The 19,978-nt window shown below is 37.1% G+C and overlaps 1 long non-coding RNA gene across 7 annotated transcripts in view; it reads left to right on the top strand.

Moving 5' to 3' along the window:
• The window catches only part of LOC146768286 (uncharacterized), a 44,170-nt gene extending 24,192 nt beyond the window's left edge, over nucleotides 1-19,978 (top strand). For all 7 annotated transcript variants that reach the window (XR_014952722.1, XR_014952716.1, XR_014952718.1 and 4 more), the window contains one exon: nucleotides 1-19,978. This exon is cut by the window's left edge. This is a non-coding gene — a long non-coding RNA (uncharacterized LOC146768286).

Genomic DNA, 19,978 nt, shown 5'->3' with positions numbered 1-19,978 from the left:
TCTGTGGTGACCAGTGACAGGGCATGAGGGAATGGCCTGAATTTGTGTCAGGCAAAGTTTAGGTAGGATAGTAAGGAAAAGGTTCTCCCCAGAGTGAATCACAATCCCATGGTGTGACTCGTGGGGACAGTGCCGTGCAGGGTTAAGAGCTGGAATCAATGATCCTTGTGGGTCCTTTCTAACCCAGTACATTCTGTGATTCTGTAAATTCTGAGACAGGAAACCAGAAGTAATGCTACTTTTGTTTTATGAAATAACTAAGTACCTTTTTAGTTCCATTGGAATATTAGGTACTGTAATAGGTGAATTCCTAGTTCTGTTGTAACATATTCTCTTCCTTTTTTGTCTCCTTAAGTTTTGAAGGAGGCCTTTAAACCACCATGAGTAATAAGGAATTTTCTAAAGAAAATAGCTCTTGACATGTTTTTCTTTGTAAATAGGTGTAGTATTCTGCTTAGTCTGGAATGAATATTTGCTTTTTGGTGTTGCTGCAGTTTGTTATGCTCAGAGGTGAGCAGCCTGCTGTAAACTCAGCTCTGTCCTCCAGGCAACTCCACAGATTTCTACATGGCTCATTCTTTCCCTGTGTTTCTGTTACGGTAACATGGAGTGAGACTTCTTCCGCTTGACTGCAAGAAAAATAAGTCAGCCTCCAGTCTTCCTCCTTTCTCCAAACCAAAGCTTCTGCAAGTAACTGAAAATGGATATTTGTTTTCAAAGGCATGATTTCAAGCTGAAGATTGGTTGCATGCTTGGGCTTTGAGAATTATCACACTATTCTTGATGAGGGGGTGGAAACCTCTCTTTAATAGAAGTGTTTGTATCTCTAAATATAATATAGGTACCAGCAAAGCTGATTTTGAAATTACCATTTAAATAAACAAAAGGTGAATGCCATTTACAAACAACAAAGCAAATCTATTTCTCCAGTATCTAACCCACTTGTACAGTGATAGATACTATTGTTGAAAGTAACTGAGTGTAATGAGAAGTATCTATGCAATGCAGCTATCTGGAAAACACACTCTTTATTTTAAAAGTGAAACACCAGTCTGTTCTATGGACTCAGGTCCCTCTGATTTCAGTTATCTTGATTGTTGAGGTTTTTGTATGGAAGTACAAAATCCAAATACAATTCAGTTTAAGGTGCTGAATGTTGTCTCTTTGGAGATTACATGAATGACACAACTTTTCAGTCATCAACAACATACCTATTCAAATTTTCTTTTGGTCTTGGAAACCATCAATCAGAGTAAGCCCAGACTATTCATTCTTTCCTGTCAGTTTTGCTACTTCTCCCATCTCCAGTCTCATACACAAAATGTGAAGGTTAAAATCCTGTAAACTTGGGGTTTCCAAAAGCACAAGATTACGTAAGTGAGCCTACAGGAAATTTATATGTGGCTTCACTGTGTTACAGAAATGCCAGTTGAAGGCACCTCTGGAAACCCCCTCAAAGCAGAATTACTGCCAGCCATGGCCTTGCCTGGCCAAGGTCTTAACATCTCCAAGGACAGAGGTTCTATCATGTCTCTGTATTTCCCCTAATGCCCAGACCAAACTGACCTGGAAGTTGCCTCTTCTAACATTGTCCATAACTACCAAGAAGAGTTTGGCTCCTTCATCTTTATAAGTGACCTTCAACTGGTTGTAGGCTGCTGTTCCTCTTGTTGTTTTAAAAATCTCTCTGTAACTCCTGTGGAGAGCTATGAATCTCTTTTATCTGTACTAGAGCTGTGCTATCATGCTGTGCTAGCCAGCACCTAACACAACTGCAATTTCTGTATGATGGTAAATTAAATGCTACCCAGGGCTTGGAATAACTTGGCACTGAGTGGGGCACTGCCTGTATTCAGGAGGTTTGGGACTGATTGTTTGTACACCTTCCACAGCATGCTAACTACTAAAGAAACAAACACAGACATATAATTCCTGATCTTAAGTACTCACTAATTTGGAAACAGATTCTGGTTTGTTTTGACAAATGACCAAATGTGAGCGGTACTGGAAGATTTTCTTGCACCCTAATTGCAAAATTTGAGCTTGTTAGCTCTAAATAAGACTATGATCCAGTTTTTACAAAATTATTTTAAGCAGAAAAGCTGGATCCTTGACTCAGTTCATTTGACTCTACTCCAGATACATAAGCTTAGCATTTAGTTCATCAGATTCTTTTCACAAGCACCTGAGTGGGCCTTAGACTCAGAGAAGAACATTGATTTTCTGATAGAGTAGTCCAATAACTTAATACTGGGCTTTTGAAAACTTTAGGGACACTCTGATAAAATTCAAACCTTTAAAAGAAAAATGATTAAGCATCACCCCAGAGGCAGAATGTACCTGTTATAGCAAATAAGTAGTATACAAAAAGAATGCCAGTTGGACACAGTAGCGTGTGTAATATGGCAGAATAGTAAAATGGACACACTACATGATACAGTTCATTAAGAACTGTATTTTCAGAAAAATATTTTTCCATCTGACTTGCAACCACTTTTCTGCGAGGATAGTGTTGATGCTGTAGGTTTGGGGTCTCTGTGCTGTGGGTTGTTCTCGTTTGATAGCCTTTGGCTCTATTCAAATATAGCAGTTTATGAAAAAAAAAATCTGGATGAATAAAAAGGTCTACCTACACGTTTGACAGTTCAAGCCCCAAATCTACAGAATCTAAACTTCATTTATTGCAAGATCAATGCCTCAAGCATGACCTCACTGGACCTCTGGGTTTCACTGTAAGAGTTTTGAGCAGATTTCATTGTCACCACAAAGCTCTAATCCTCTTGCATTTTATTTTATGAAAAATCAGTTGTGACTTCCTTTAAAAAAATCTGACAGATTGTTTTTTATAGCTAGAGAAGCAGACTGTCTTCTTTGCCTTGAGGTTGTGAAGACAGAATAATTTTACACTATCTAGATTACAAAAGAAAAATGAAAATTGTTTCTTCTAGCTCTTCTCTTTGTAAACCCATCCAAAGAAATATTTTATTTTCATTCTCAGTAACATTCACACACACACACACATATATATTAATATGTACAGTTAAAAGTTAAAATCATCTTACCCTGTCAGGTTTCTTTGTTCAGCTGTCATACCTTTCATATTACCAACAAACCTTTATCCACCTTCATGGTGCTTTGTTATCATAGGTTTGGGGGTTTTTTAACGAGCTGTGGCCCTATAAGCTTCAGGGAACATTGCTTATTATGACTACGCTTTGTTGTTCATTTTGTTTAGAAATTTACTTACACTCTATGCAACAGAAATTTTCTTTGCAAACAAATAAAAAATATTCAATATAATACAAAAATTACACCTTCCTTCTCTCTGGATTTTGTAATCATTAGAGTAGCAAAAAGTGGCTGATTCAGACATAAAAATTAAACATGTCCCCAAATTCATATTTGGAGTTTTCACATTTGTATTATAATATATTCATTATAAGACCTGTATTCAGTTCACTAAAATAAGCTTTAATTTCCTGATCAAGGAATTATTCTCAATGTATAGCCCTTCAAATTATATTTCTGTTCATTTGCAATGACAGTTGTAGGATTAGACTTCCAAGCAAATGTGTCATTGCATGTTTATGAATAGAGAATATAATTAAGTAATTTATAAGCAAAAATCAGGGAAAAAAAACATACTATGACAGAGAAAAAAAAGAGCAGTTATTCCATCTTTTCTCCTTTTTTAGGTTAGATTTGTGCTCTTAAGGATCCTGTGCTGCTTTTTATAAAAACAGGGTTTGATTTTACTGGCCAAATTCCAACTGCATTGTGCCTAACTAATTGCTTCTTGTGTTCTTAATTGGAAAAAGCATTCCTGAGATTCCAGCCTTGCCTGATTTACTTTTATAGTGTCCTTAATTCAGTATAAACCTGGGACAGCCTTCACCAGGAGGTGATTGATCTTTGAGTGCAGATGATGGCACACTTAGCTATGCTGAGCATGTCACATATCAGTTGCAATGTAATATCAGTTATTGCTTCTCAATATCCGCCCCCCTCCTATCACTAGATTCGATCAGTTCTGTGGAAATCAACCAAAGCAAAATCCTCCTTTCTGTGCCTCAGACACACATGCAAATGGGAGACAAGTGAATCCTTTTATTCCTAGATCAGGAGCAGCAGTGAATTACCAGTGCTGGCTGGGTTACCCTGAGCTCTCCCATCTCTTTGTCCAGCGCTGCAGAACTTGGATCTTCTGAGGAGGAGAGACAGATGGCATCCGAGTGCTGGGTACTGCAGAATAAGCTTTCTTGTGTCCTCTTCATCAGCAGTGCAGCCAGCTCTGCCTGTGTATCCTGTATCTCTTCCTCTTCCCCTTTCAGTCTTTCCAAGAACCAGGCATGGAAATTAATAGAATCTGCATATGTTAGGCTTAGCAGCTTGCTGACCCCAAAATGAAATGCTTTATGGTTTGTTAAATTCAACCAATCTGCTTGGAAGTTGATGCTATTACTCCTGTAGCTCTCTTTTCTCTACTTACTAGGTTTGATACTCCTGTGTGTATGAAATGCTCAAGTGCCAGCAGACATTATGTTTGAGTTATGTAGTGTGAGTCCAACACAGAAATAGATTTTTAAACATTGCAGGTATTTATTTTGAAATGTGGCTTTAAAAGGTATGAAGTTCCTATTTAGGCAGCTAGTCATGGGAAAGGTGTGACGGGAGAGTGCAATGGAGAGACCTAACTGGCTGCTGCTGCACAGCAGCTGCTGCCACTGCTGCCCTTTAGCTAATTCAGGGGAACTCTAAGGAAAGATAGACTTTTAGAGGTCATTTAAAATGTGGGAGGGAAGGACACACAGCTGAGAATGTATGTGGGTTTTAATGAAAGCTTAGCCAGTGATTTATTTGTATTTTGAGTTCAGGAAAGGCAGTTAATCTATCTGTGCCTCAGTTCTTTTTCAATGAAATTGGGGTAAAAATACAATTCCTTTTTCAAAAAGACACTGAGAGTTGGTGTATAACACATTTTGGCTGTATTTCCATGGCAGCTGATCAGACATGAGGTCTCTTTTTTCAGACTTGCTGCTTCCAGAGAAAGCCTGTGCAGTACCAAGGGCAGCACTGAAACTGTGGCATAGAAATGCCAAAGTTTTCAAGTCCCTGAAATGAGAGATGCTGCAGTACTAAGCAGTGTGAATTTCTCAGGTGAATCACCCTTCCTCTCCTTCATGCACTGCTGCTTTATGAATCACATACTACTGCAAGACAATACTGTGTATCTATCCATCCTTCCTTCCTTGCAATTCCCCCCCTCCCACCTCTGCTTTGGCATCCCCACTTTGCCATGTTTTATTGTCACTGTGGGGAGACTAACGCTGACTTTTTCTATTCTGCTCTGCATTCTTTGTCTCCTCCTCAGTTCATTTACTTCAGCAATAAAATTATATGACTCTAGACAAGAGTTATTTACATCTGTTTGGAGGCAGTTTGAAAAGGCTTGGGTAAATAGAGATCTGGCAAAGTACCCCAAACAGATTCTAAAGGATTGCTTCACAGGCTTCCAAATCTGATCTATTCTTTCAAAACTGAATGTCTTCCATGGGGTAATTGGGTCCAACTGTGAGTAAGAATCAAAAGTGTTTCCATTTTGACCTATTGCTGGAGGTTATTCCATGTCAGATATGATGAATCTATGATACATGGTATTCTCTGAGATATGCTGCATAACAGAATCTGCATTTATTTAACACCATGCTCAAATAAATAATGTATTAATAGAATGCTAATTCTGAGAAATTAGTAAGGCTGTGATACGTCTGCGGGCTTTTCTTCTGAACATACCTTTTTCTTCCTTGAGTGTCCCATCCAAGTGGATTTTTGGTAAATGCAACTTGTCCCTGGATTTCTTTCTATCTGTAACAAGCAAGGTTTTGTAGGTAAGGCACTGAAATCAGGAGGGAGCCCTGTTTGTGCTGGTAGCCATGGGAGTATGGACAGAAAGGAGAAGGACAGCAGGAACAGCAGCTGACTGGTAACAGCTGGAGGAGACTGCGTGGGTATGACAAATACTGAAGGCTCCCAGGGAACCTGGGCCTGAGGCAGAGGTGTGAGACATCCAACAAATGGAGACCTCCAAGGCTGCAGGAGCCAGGAGCTCTCAGCAAGGAGGAGGTGGGCTGGGCTGGAGAGTGAAGGGCTGCAGCATATGTTTGTGAGAAAGGCAGGAAAGGAGGAGGTTTGCACTAACAGATTGGGGTGCACAGACTTGGGACAAAAGAGTGAGGACTTGCAACTTGGGAGAAGGAAAGGAGAAGAGAGTGGGGACATGATGGGAGGAGTGGGGTGCACAGCATTTGCTAGTCAAAAGTCCCTGAGGTCACCTCAGGGCAGTCCCACCTTCTTCAGCAGGCACAGGCATGGAAGCACAGACGTGAACCGTGTTGCTCCCCACTCACGCCTTTAGGGCTGGCTACAGAGACATTGCCCTCTCTTCCCTGCTCCACTTTTTTAGCTTTTGGAAATGTGATAATTCAAAATGAACACTTTAAATGTAGGTAATCCAAAACACTGGAGTAAATAGTTCATATCCTAGTATTATCTGACATACCCTGTATATTTAATGTGAAAAGTCAATACTCAAAATTTACTTTCAACAATCACAATATCTTCTTTGATATGTGTTGGAACTTCCTTTCCTCTCATTAATCCGTTGCATCTATTTTTCACCCTGATGAAAAACAAGTGCAGATGTACCAACCTTCCAATACTTACAGGGGGTCTGTAGGAAGGATGGGGAGGAACTCTTTGTCAGGGAGCGTAGTGATAGGATGAGGTGGAACTGTCTTAAACTGCAAGAGGGTGGGTTTAGTTATTAGTAAGAAATTCTTTACTGTGAGGGTGGCAAGGCACTGGAACAGGTTGCCCAGAGAAGCTGTGGATGTCCCATCCGTGAAAGTGTTCATGGCCAGGTTGGATGGGGTTCTGAGCAGCTCGATCTAGTGAAAGGTGTCCCTGTTCACACCAGGGGGACTGGAATGAGATGATCTTTAAGGTTCATTTGAACCCAAACAATTCCATGATTCAGTGACTACACAAATATCTTTGTAATTTATTCTAACAAACTTTTCCTATATGAAAAAATTGCTACATTGTAAATTCATCAGTGGAGTGCATGTAAAGTACTATCAGTCAGATGTTTATCTCAGTAATAGCACTGTATCTCATTAGCAATGCTCTATAAGTACATCGTTGTAACTAAAATTACAATTTAGTTCAAAACAAGAATAGAAACATTTTATACATGAAAGACTGAAAAAAGGCCTTAATATAAGTTTTTAATTCTCTTGTGCTCAACTCTAAATCCTTTAGTAATCTAGCCTTAGTATTTACTTTCTTCAACTTACAGAAAGGGGGAGAAATAAAAAATAGAACAATATTTCTTTGAAGAAACCTGAAAAAACTGAAATGCTCTGGGTCAGCTTTGCAGCTTGTGAAAAATCAATGCTGCTTCAATTACTCTGTTGACTTCAGTGTACTGGTGTTGATTTACAGTAGTAGGGAGCTACACAATGATTAATAACAAATACACCTTGGACTTCATTGCAGTTTCTATCTTGAGACTCCTAATTGCTTGTCAAACTCTCTCTTACACTTTGTGAAGATGAAATGTTGTATTCAGGAGTTCATAAACACTTTCTGTTCAAGACAATTACAGATTTATTCAGATGAATGTCTCATTAAGAATTCTTATTTAATTATCTTATTTTTATGTACATGATTTAAACAAGATAAATGCCTGGAAGCAGTTGAAATTGTTGTTACAGAGCAGTCTTTTTAGGAGGTGTAAAACCTTTTTGAAAACTCAAGCACAGCTTTCAGTCCTGCTGTCATATTGCAGACAAGTTAAGTAAATGTCTTGAATCTTAGGAAGGTACCATAAAAACTAAAATCCTTTCAGGTGATCCGGGTTATTTACTACTGCTCACTCTGTGTTCCCTTCAGTTTATTGCACAATCCACAGATGTGGTCTAGCCATTTCTTTCCTCAAGGAGATTTTTCTTCTTATCCCCATCAAGCTTTTCTTAGGTTTATTTTGCAGGACTTGATATCACTTTATTAATTCTTCAGTGATTTGTAAAAGTAACTATAATGCATTAGAGACTCTAGTTAACTTTTCATGGCTATTTAAGGGCAGAGGGTATAAGGATGATCCTCTGTAGTACCTGTGTAGGGATCATAGATAATTACACTTGTCATGATTGATGTTCAAAATCCTCCAGCTAGTAGCATTAAAGTTCCCAAAGGATGCCATATGGAAAACAGGAGCTGGCAAAGGTGTCTGTCTGGTGATGTCCAGCAAATAAACAGCACAGTCTGTCCTTGCTACTGGTTGGACCTGGAGGCATGCAGTTGCAGCATGCCAGATTCAGGATATTTTCCTCTACTTCTTGTAGTCTTTTTACTTAATTCTGCTTTACTTAATCCTGGTGAAAGTATGAAAAGCCCTTTGGCCTATAAATACTACTGAAGTTAAAATATTTATTTATCCTTCAGATCTCCTTTCTTGTTACCAGCCCTGTCTTTTCACATTGAGGTGTATTCACCTCCAGACTTGGCCCATATTGAGATTATCTAGAGCCATGACAGTGAAAAATCCTTGTGAATCTGCTGGATAACAAAGAGCAGCAACCCACATTACATCAACAGGGTTGAAGAACTTGGAATTTGTTTCAAGCATCTGTAAAGCACTTTGTACTCTCCAGGAGCAGAAGCAGTGATAAGTTTTACAAAAAATTCCATCAAATTCCCAAATATGGGACTCTAATACTGTGTTTTATATGTTTATAGGTGCCCATTATTCAATAACAAATTTCTGGTTTAAATGGGTGATTTGATAGATTAGTGATACCCATTTAAACTATCTCCTATTTTCAGTTGCCCACCCATTTCAATACATGATGAAAACAATATCATACTTAATCATACCTATTGCACAAATATGAGAAGTGGAACCTGGATCTCCCATCTGTTGAAGCACCTAAAGCATTAGGACTCTGACTCATGCTGAAGATGACTAAATATTTTAGTACTTTAAATAGCAAAGAACAATAGTATCATGTACTTTTAAATCTGTAGATTGTACTGCATGTCAAATTCCTAGCAAGTTATTCAAATTTGAAAAGCATAAAAGATTCATTGACATGTTAACTGAAATTGTTTCAAAAAACCCCTTATTTTCTTCAATAACTGTCTGGTATACGTAGGCACAAAACTCCACATTCAAAATCCCTCACTCTGTTCAATAATTAAGTGTTGGTTATGACTGGTGCAAACCTTCAAAAATTGTAATTGCATGTGTAAGTTAGAGTAACTAGGCATAATTTCTACATCTTTTAGAGCACAGACAGTAATTTAATGGAACTTTACATAACTTTCAATAAAATCACATCCTGGTTTAGTACCACTATTTGCAGTTTGTTTCTTAACATTGGAACATTTTTGTTTTGTTTTGTAAATTAGTCTTCATGGATTAGCACAGCCATCTGGCTAAAGTGCTTTAGGAATCTGCTTTGCAGAGTATACCCTACAATATTGTTTCTTTTTGATTTTGGTTATTAGTTATGGCTGAATGTAGACTAATGCCATCAGAAACTGGCATGCTGGGGTTGAGACAGACTTCAAAGTCTATTACTTTTATGTTTTGGACCTTTCTTTAGATTTGCTTTGAAGAATATATTTAGATTTATAATATCAGTGTTTTGGAAAATGCACTGTTTCTGAACAACTGTGGTTTTTAAGAAGCTGGGACATGAGCCAGCTGCAAGTGGATGCTGAGATTATTCAGAGACTTATGGCAGACAGGGATGATCAGTCAGAGTCAGATGCTGAATGAAGCAGGGCTCTGTCAGATATTTGGCTCTGAGTGCTTTTTTAACTGGAGAATGTGATACCAGGAGTAGTGGTACAAATTAAGAAAATAACCTTAGAAACAGGATGGAGCAATTAAAATCTCTGCAGGAGAGGTACAGTGCAAAGGACAACCAGGGAAGGTTAAATGAGTGGATGACAGCAAAACCAAGATTTTGGTCAGAAAGTAGCTTTTTTTTTTTTTTTTTTTTTTTTTTTTTTTTTTTTGGTAATAGCATTGCACTATGTTAATAGCTTCTAGTTAGCTCAAGTAGAAAAAGAAAATCATAAAACTTTAAAGAAACATACCTGGAAAAATATTGAGCATTTAGGACCACTCAGACTGTCTAAATTTGATCTTATGGATCAGGTAACTAAATTAGAGGGATAGTTTTCATATGTTATTAATGAAGAGAGAGAGAAAGGGAAGGGCTGAAAGAAGGAAGCTCCTTAAACAATAATTCAAAATCTAGTTTAAATGCCACAGTTCTCCTAGTAAAGAATTCTTCTGTGTCTTCACTCTGTTTACAAGTACAACAGGCAGGCTAAAACTAGTCCATGACACAACAACACAGATTTGATAAGAAGAAATTATTTTGTCCAGAAGAGCAGCTGTAGAGAATAGACAATTCTCAGCTAACACAGTTCTGATAAAAGAAGCTTGAAGCAGAAAGACATGTGGAGGTCAAAGTAAGTCTGCAAAAGACCAGCACATGCTGTGGTAAATAACACAAGCTGAGCTTGGCTTGTTAGTCATAACATAAGACAGAGGAATTTCAGTGAACATATCACTGCAACAACAATTTGCTGGTACCAGCAGAACATGCTGGTGTAAATACAGTGAACCGGCACCAAAACCAGCACCCTCAGTTCTGAAAAAAATCACCACCATAGCAAAAGCCAGTACAATTACAAGAGACCTGATAGTAAATGACATACATCTGTGTCTCTTTTAATTGAACAAAGATGTTCAAGGCAGTATGATGCTCCAAAAAGTACTGGAGCAATGAAGAAAAAACTACCAGCAGTTCAAGAAGCTGCTTTAAGCCCCTGCCTCTGTCTCTGTGCATAATGTTAATCTGCAGAAGTATAATATTCAAAGAACCCATTACTGAACTTAAAATTATTATAGAATCATAGAATTATTTGGGTTGGAAGGGACCCCAAAGGTCATCAAGTTCCAACACCCCTGTCGTTGAGCAGGATTACTTGACCAGATTACTACATCCAACCTGCCTTTGAACATTTCCAGAGATGCGGCATCCACACCCTCTCTGGGCCAGTACCACACCATCCTCACAGCAGTGGTTTGTTTTTATAGTATCTAATCTAACAGCTCCTCTCTTTTATTTTAAAGCCACTCCCCCTTGTCCTATCAACACCTGCTTTTGAAAATAATCCCTCTCCATCTTTCTCCTAGGCTACCTTTAGGTATTGGAAGGCCACAGCTAGGTCATGCCAGAGCCTTTTCTACTATTTGCTCAAATGAACAGGATGATCTCAATTGAAGTTCATGGAATAGAACAACTGAGGAAGACATCAAGGATATCCTCCAAGGCAAAAGGAAGATCCCTGCAGAGCAGTGTGGGAAGGGTTATGGCTGGATCACAGTTCATGACCCCAGCAAAAGCCCATTATAAAGCATATGCTAAAATACTGTCTGAAACTATTTTTCCTCAGGAAGTGATGGGGAAAACGGAGGGAATAACTCTTCACATTTAAAGAAGAAACTAAATATTCCACTTCACATGGCAAAAAAACCAAGTAAATATATAAAAGAAAGAACTTTCTACTGTTCCTGCTCTTTACAGAGTAAGAAATTCTGGATGAAATTATGTCAAATATTTTTCTCTTTTAGTACCTGCAGGGTTCTGTTGGGTTCTGTTGGCAAAACAGAACACTTAAAGACAGAACAGTGTACACTTAAAGACCTGTTTTATAAGATGCTCCCCACACTTTGCCACATCTGTTTTGTTTGGCAAGAGGTGTTTCACCAGAAAGTGTCATGGTTTGTTTTTGATGTAGAGTAAGAATATTTGTATAAAGATTGACTTTGATCTAAGAGAGACCATCTGAAAGGTCTCACATAAAAACTGGGGTAGAGACAACATTACTGGGCCAAAGCTGAGCAAACACAAATATCAATCCATAAGAATGGAATTAGCATGCTATAATTAACGAATGTCACAACATGTATAGAAATTCCCTGAGGTACTGGTCTTCACTGGTAATTCTGTCCAACAGAGAAGGGGTGTAAGTAGTCACTAGAAAAGCTGTAGAACTTGTGCCTAATCCAGTTTGCCTGCACAAGCAATCTGAGGGTAGTGCTCTGCCAAGCAACCTGTACTGCAAGATGCCTGGAACAGAAAGTTTAAGGGAATTTATGACACTCAATTATAGAGTCTTTCCTATGAGAAATGGCCATGGATAGTTCAAGAAGGTTGCAAACACACTCCTCTTACAATTGTATAGCCAAACCCAGAGGGTGATAACTTATTTGTCACCAGCAAAGACTGATAGACGTGCATGAATGGATCAACATGGCGCCTGTGACCTCGGCTCCTGGATGTAAACAAACTCACAAAAAAACAATAAAGGAAACCAAACACTGAACCTGGATTCCTAAGTAAAGAAGGTACATGTATTGCTGTCTCTGCTGGCTCCTAATCTAGTAACTTTGGAAACTGTGGACCAGTCTGAGCTAAGTCTGACAGAGGCAGCTGTCTCAAAGACACCAAATTATTATATAAACATTGTAAAGCTGGATACCTGCACAAAGAGAGAGAGAATATCCCTCTGTACAGTGAGGAAAGACTGCAGCACAAACTCAGCCAGTATTAGACACCAGAGAAACCACAAGAGGAACATTATGAATGTTCCAGTACAAGGAAAAGCTTCAGTGAGAGGCAGAAAGTTATTAAGCAGATGGGAATCCAACCACAAGGCAAATCCATAGGCTTCATTAGTTTTGATTCTCATGGAAATAGTTGTTGTTTGTGAGAGACCAGCACCAACTGAAACCTCCCTTTAATGACTTCCTGCCATAGCCAAAAGCAGTTTCACAAACAGATCATTCTTTTTCACCTACCAAAATATAATTTGCCAATAGAATACAAAACTGGGAGTGGTTTGATGCTTAAAAAAACAACAGACAAAAACAAGATCACAACCTTTTTGAACATCTAATAAGGGATAGCAGAATAGGGTTAAGGGCTGTGTTACCTACATGGTAACAGCTTAAAAAGGGAACTGGGTTCTTACAAAATGTAGGTTTTGACTCACAGAGTTCCTGCTGTGAATGAGTTCCCATAACAGCAATTAAACTAATGCACAGGACAACATATTTCCAGTCACCAGCTAATTGGAAGACCTCAGTAACAAGAGCAATGTGATACTAAAAGGCACAGGGTTAGTGATTCCAAAGACACTATGGGGAAAACAAACTTCTAAAAACTGTCTGGAGGTCATTTAGGGATTTAAAAATCTTTGGGAAAAGACAACTTCTTCTCTACTGGCCTTAAATGAATGTTGACATTAAAGTAGTTGTTAGAGCTCTGTGAAAAATACAGAGCAAGTCAAGTGAAAGAGCCCATGTTGATGGCACATGAAAAATAGGTTTCCTCAAGGAAGAGATACACTCCTGTGCTCTTTCATGGGCATATCACTCTACTTTTTTCTGGTTTAGTTTCGTTTTCTCTTCAGTCAAAATTATTAATTAACATAAAGATGATCCTCTTTATAAATAAAATTTCTAAACATGTAAGGCCTACGGAACCAGAGAAATGTGCTGAAAGTTAGAGATAAGCATTTCATAGCTAGATTTCATAGCTTTCTTTTCTTTCAATTTTTGTGAGAGCTACCAGAAGCAAACATAATATTTTAGCCAAGTGAGTCTGCAAACAGATGCTGTATAATGGATGTTGAAGTAAATTTTAGATATTGCAAAGAATTGTCATTTCTCATAAACTTTTTCTCATTAGAAGAATTTGTATACAGCTAAAAGAGTGAGGGAAATCATAAACCAGATATTTTCTCTTTAACCTTGGCCTATATAATTGGTGTTTACAGAGGACAGGCTCTGACTTTAACGACTTGCACATGACACACAAACTGCAACAAAACACATTTTAATTCTTTCGGAGCGGTACAGTTTTCCTACAAAAACTGCAGATGCAATAACTGTCTATGGAAATTATTGTTTTTCTTGCCAAGCTGTAGACACACAAAGTAGCCTCTGAGAATAGGGATAATTTTTCTGACTTCTACTTCTGCCACATATATTTTATAGAAAATTCTACAATTACTGTTTTGTTATCTTCACAGCTTTGATCAACTTCAAATAAACCATAACTTCAAGATATTTTCATATTTTTATATTTTCACAGGATACTCATTTTTGCATATCTAGTCTGTCTTGTGAGAACTCCGAATGGGTGTTTTTGTTTTGTTTGTAAAGTTCATTTTTTTTGTAAAGCTTAAAAAAACTTTTGTAAGTTTCAATTTTGTTTGTAAAGTACAATTCTGGACCACTTTTCTTCGGTTTCTTTTAAAGTCTGACCAATGCTTTCTCTTGTGGCATCAGAGGTTATCAGGATATTTTGCTTTCTACAGATAGGCATTCTCACTCACCAAGCATGAAATCAAATTAAAAAGAAGGCAAATGCAGAAAAAAAAAAATAAAAGTCTTTAAGATTTTGAGGATCCTGAATCAAGAAGTGATGTTGTCTGTGAAGTATTGTATTCAATTTTGTGTTTTGTGGTTACTGTACAGAGCTCTCTCCGAAGAGTTTCAAGTTACCTTTTTCAGATAATTTTCTTCATATTTTCAATTTTATCCCCTTTCTTACTCCAGTCTTTCAAAACCAAAGGGAAACAAATTCTAAGAATCTTCTTTTATTATCAAGGACATAATTTTTCATTGTGTCTCTTCCTATACCTAAACTAGTTTATGTTATTTTTCTGTTATGTCTATTTTTCTCTCCTTTGCACTGCCTTGTTTCCTCTGATCGTTAGCTCACTACTGAGTGCTCAAGCTATTTCCCAATTTCCCAAATTGCACCAGGAAAACTACTTCTTTCTCCTACAAAATGCACCTCCCCAAATCCTCATGGGTTTTTCCTCTTTGCTGTTGTACTTTTCATGCTCCTCCTGTACCAGAGAAGCATGGCATTGCCCTTCAGCTGCACATGCAGCTATTGGAGCCTTTCACGTATATCAAACTATGTATCCTTAAATATGTATGACATTTGTGACTTCTGTTTCAATTATTTACTATACTAGTTTAATCAAACAATTTATCAAATTATTTCTACCAACTATTAGCAGTTTTATTATCTGCTGTAAAAGCAACCACAGCTAACTTTGGGGGTGGAGGTGGGGGTGTTCTATGCATAAAATATCTTTCTTCATGAGCTTATTAAAAACATTTGCAATAAGCAGTCTACTTAACCAGATCACAGCCTTGAGAGAATGGTTACTGTTTTTCCTTGTGATTCAAGAATCCACTGAGCAAATGTCAGTTTAGGGAGCTGATTCAGGTGAACAAATTCATTCACAGTGAGTATCATGAGCTTTGCCTCTTGTCTAACATGTTCCTGATCCTGCTAAAAAAGTGTCATGTAACTGTGAGACAAATGTGTCAGCAAATCAATTGTCACACTTCATCTATTTCTTCAAACTGGCCACATTTTCATTGAGTTCATAAAACAATTGGTATCACCCTTTGGAGTAACAATTACAGTGCAAGACAAGTAACCTCTCACACTCAGTAATAATCAAGGTATATGTGCAAGTATATACATATATATAAGTATACATAGACCTCTCTATATATCTTTAGCAGGAACTGATATTTTGTCTTTACCTAAATGACCTAAATGATAAGACATGTTTTTTTCTTTCTTTATTTCTTATCCAACTCCCCCCGCCCCCCCCCCCCCCCCCCGCCCCGCCCCCATTAAGTGTGCTGTTTTGGTATAAGTACACAGGCAAAAAGCTAAACTGTGAGCTAATTTCCCTTCAGGATTTGAAAGAAGCCATTTCCTACTCAATACCTCATCACTGCTGCCAGTGTGGCAGAATTTTGTGTCACTTGAATCTTCCCTTATTTGTAGAAGTGATAAGTACTGGATCTGTCAAGTGACAAAATCATTGGCTGTGACCTAAATTCTCCCTAAAACATGGTATGGAGAGAGAACCCACACACACAGCTTTCTCAGTCCTACTCTATCTGCAGTTGCTTGCTGTGACCTTTCCTAGGAAAGGATAAGCTTATTCACAGAAAAGAATAATCACCTCTGCAAAATGTTTGTTCCCATTTTTATGGCAAAGTTGAAAATTTCTGACTTTTCTTAATTTGCTCATTGTATTTCCACTTAACTGGAATTACCACAAGTTGGTATCTATTCCTCTTCTACTCACAACCAATTCCATGCAGGCTTTGAGCCCTAAAAAGGAACTTCTGATATATTGTTGGATTGGACTTCTGCTTTTGTTAAAAATAATGAGCAACACTTGAAAATTATGAAAGTGTTAATCCCTCCAATTAGTTTATGAACTCTTTACTATGATTATGAGAGCTGTAGACCTGTATTCTAATCATGAAATGAGAACACTGAAGCTACTGAGATACTCTAGTTTGAAAAGATTGTAAGAGAAAAAATTACTAACAGTGGTGAGTTATGTTGTTCCTAAGAGCAACCATCTTTGCTTCTATTTTGTTGGCAATCTTGTTGGCTGACATTTAGAACAAAACGTAATTGTTTTGACTGCAAATACTTGCAATTGAAAGATAATAGTCCATGAAAATGCCTTCCTGAAAAATATGCTTATAAAATTGTGCAATCAGAGTGCTTTTGTGCTCATGTGCCTTTGTTTCAGACATTCAATGGCTAAATAGTGGGACATCAATTTATAGAGACTGTATTTTTTGGAGTAAATCAGTTGATTGCTGTAAAATGCAATCTTCTCAAACAAGCTGTTTTAATAATAACACTTGGGGGACACAATATTTAGCAGCAAACAGTGTTCATCAGTGTGTATCAGAAGACAGATACGTGATAGCCCAGATATTTCTTACCTATCCTTTTTAGGCTATAAGCAAGTTTTGTATTCAATTGCTTAAAAGAATGGTGTGAATTAAACTTATACAAGGATATTAGGGCATAGACTAAAATAATATAATAAAATATTTTGAAGATACTAAACATTAAAAAATTATTGCTAGGTTAAAGAAAACATAATTCTAAGTGAAATAAAAATATAAACTAAATTGATAATGGTAACTATATTCTTTTCATTTCTTCAGAATTAGCATTTCAAACAAGGGGAATTTCAAGCAGGGGAATACCTACTGTTAAATTTTTGGCTTAAAATAGCCACTTCCCTTTCTGACTTTTGTGAAAGATTCATAGGTTAGTTTATTTTTTAGAAAAACTTGATATGACACTTTTGATCTGCACATGGATTCATGAAATCTGTAGCTCTAAAATCAGAAGGATAGACAATTATTACATGACAGCAGAATTAGAAATCACTGCTTTTGTCTAAACAAAATTCTGGAGGAATTCACCTCACATAATTCCAGTGTTTCTGCAATCATATAACCAGTGTGACATCATCTGAACTCTGCGTACTCTCAGAATTCTAAATTTGCCAATCATAAAAGGAGAATTTAATTTCTTGGTTTTGCACTATAACACCACTGCTATTAATATTTTTATTAGTTTAAGCTACGTCAGTGTGGTAGAGTTAATGTTTCTGCAGAATGTCACACTAAGATTGCTTGATGTTACAAAATGCAACAAGGAAAAGAAGAAAAAGAGGCAATGAGAGGACATTTTTTTGTATGCCATTTAAAATCATTGTAGTTTAGTTTGTTGAATACTTATGGAATTTTCAAAGACACAAATTCAGAAGTTTAAAAAATGTTACAATTAAAACCACTGTTGTCGTTAGTATTCACTTTGCTTGTATATGAGCCTTATCATACATGTTTTTGATTGCCCAGATAAATACTTAGAAAGTGAAGATGGATCTGAGCTCAGGATGTGCAGGGTCTGTGAAATGAGGAAAATGTACATGGACAAAAAATCAACCTAAAAAAAATTTAAAAAGGCAAGAAAACCAGAAAAAAATAAGTAGAAGAATTGATTATGAGAGTTTACATTATTTTGCTATTTTATATTATCCATTATAATATGCTTTATTATCAAGCTTTAATGACACTGTTAAGTTTGTTTCAGTTTTTCGGCCAGTGATGATATTTTGCATTTTCTTCAGACAAAAAACTGATTCATTTGCAGGAGAGAAACAATGGAAATTAGTACATGCAAAGTTAGGTCAAATGCACTGATTAACTCAACTAAAAATAGAGAAATATGTATTTTCTCAAGTCTCTTTGTTAGGTGTTATTTGTAATAAAAGCACATTACAAAAGTTATATTGATTGATGGACAGAGTTAAAAACAGAAGAGTTATACTACAAGATTTATAAAATCAATGTTTGACAGGTCTGATACAGCAGAATAAAGAAGTCTTTTTAAAGGCTTTTTCATCATCATTACATTCTTTTTCCACTTTGTGGAACTGACTATTATTATGACAATGTAAAATCTTCTGAGCTACATGTACATTTTTTAATATTGTGGTTATCAGTTATTTGACACGTAGAAAAATAGCTATTATACAAGTCTTTTTTCATATTTTAATCTGTTCAAATTCCAGCTCATTTTTCTGAATGTCTTGGCAGTTCTGAAGGTGGTGTGAGGAAGGTCAAACAGCTCTAATATATGAGCTTATAGTGACAGTAGTAGGAACTAATGTTGGTGAGAATTTAATTTGTGAAAGCTTTGATTCCAGACCACAAGAGCACATTTTAACAACGTGAAAGTAATCAATGATGACTCCATTTTACAAGCACTAAAGGAAGCAAAATGCTCAGAAATGGAATCAATGACCCAGAAAACAAGCTCAAATTCAAAGGTGATTTGATGTTTAGAGTTTCTGAAAAAGTGCAGACTGAGGAATTTCTTTCTGATAGCAATTATAAAATAATTAGTTATTAAACTGAGTTAATAGATTCCATGAGCAGCTGATATATGTCCCAACAAGAACAGAATCTCTATGGTAAGTCTGGTCCCCAACTGGGAAAGTTTTGGAGTATGAAATGCAATTCAAGATAAAATTATTTATCTAATACAAAAAAGCCCCCGAATTACAAATCAGTGGAAGCTGGGAGGGGATTATGGGGAGTAAGAATAAGAATTTCTTCTTATATTCTTTGATACAGCATAAGGTATTTGCTCTTGGGCACTTTGCAGCATATAGACATCAATAAGTACCTCTTGTATGTTACATGTCATCTGCCACTGGACAAAATTCCAAAGAAATAGGATTAAGGCTATGTGAATACTTCATCTGATCTGGCAGGATAGTGGTTATGTTTGTAAAACATCGTAGACCAGTTTTATCAAAACTCCTGGGGATGACCACCAGATAATGTTTCATAAAACAATCAGCTTATGGCCTGTTAGCTGCAGAAAATCTCAACACTTTATTCACTATTCATTATTTTGGCAAAGGAGAACCAGTGCTGTGGGAATGTCAGTCACTGACACACTCTTTTTTCAATAGAAGCCAATTATACACCATGGACAGTGCGGAGCAGAGGAATATTTTTCAAAAACTTCAGGAAAGGCATGATGTATGTGCGAACACTAAAAGAATATTTTAGGTAGGAAAAAAAAAAAAGGTTTGTGGATGGACTATGGTGTTTCCCCTAAGCAACCACCACTGTCAGAATAGCTTCTCAGTTTTATGCTTCTATCCATGCTTCAGTCAGGAGATCATCATCCACGTGAGTGATGCACATTTGCAACATGACCAACAGTCTTGACAGTGACAAGAGGGAAGACAGACACTACTGTTGTGTTCATGCACAAAGCAATTTTACCCCAGGAGGAGACAGCAGAAAAGACTGACTACAGTCATATGATCCTGCTCAGTTTCATTTCAAATCATCTTAAACTGCATTTGTGCTGACCTGGTCTGTGGTTACTCAATTTGATACAGAATACAAAGAGACGGTCAGGGAAAAAAAAAAAAAAAAAAAAAAAAGAAA

This window comes from Lonchura striata, chromosome 2, assembly GCF_050655825.1.
Source record: "Lonchura striata isolate lonStrDom1 chromosome 2, ASM5065582v1, whole genome shotgun sequence".
Taxonomy (NCBI): Eukaryota; Metazoa; Chordata; class Aves; order Passeriformes; family Estrildidae; genus Lonchura; species Lonchura striata.
The sequence above is the reverse complement of the archived record's forward strand: the minus strand, read 5'-3'. Positions and strand labels throughout refer to the sequence as shown.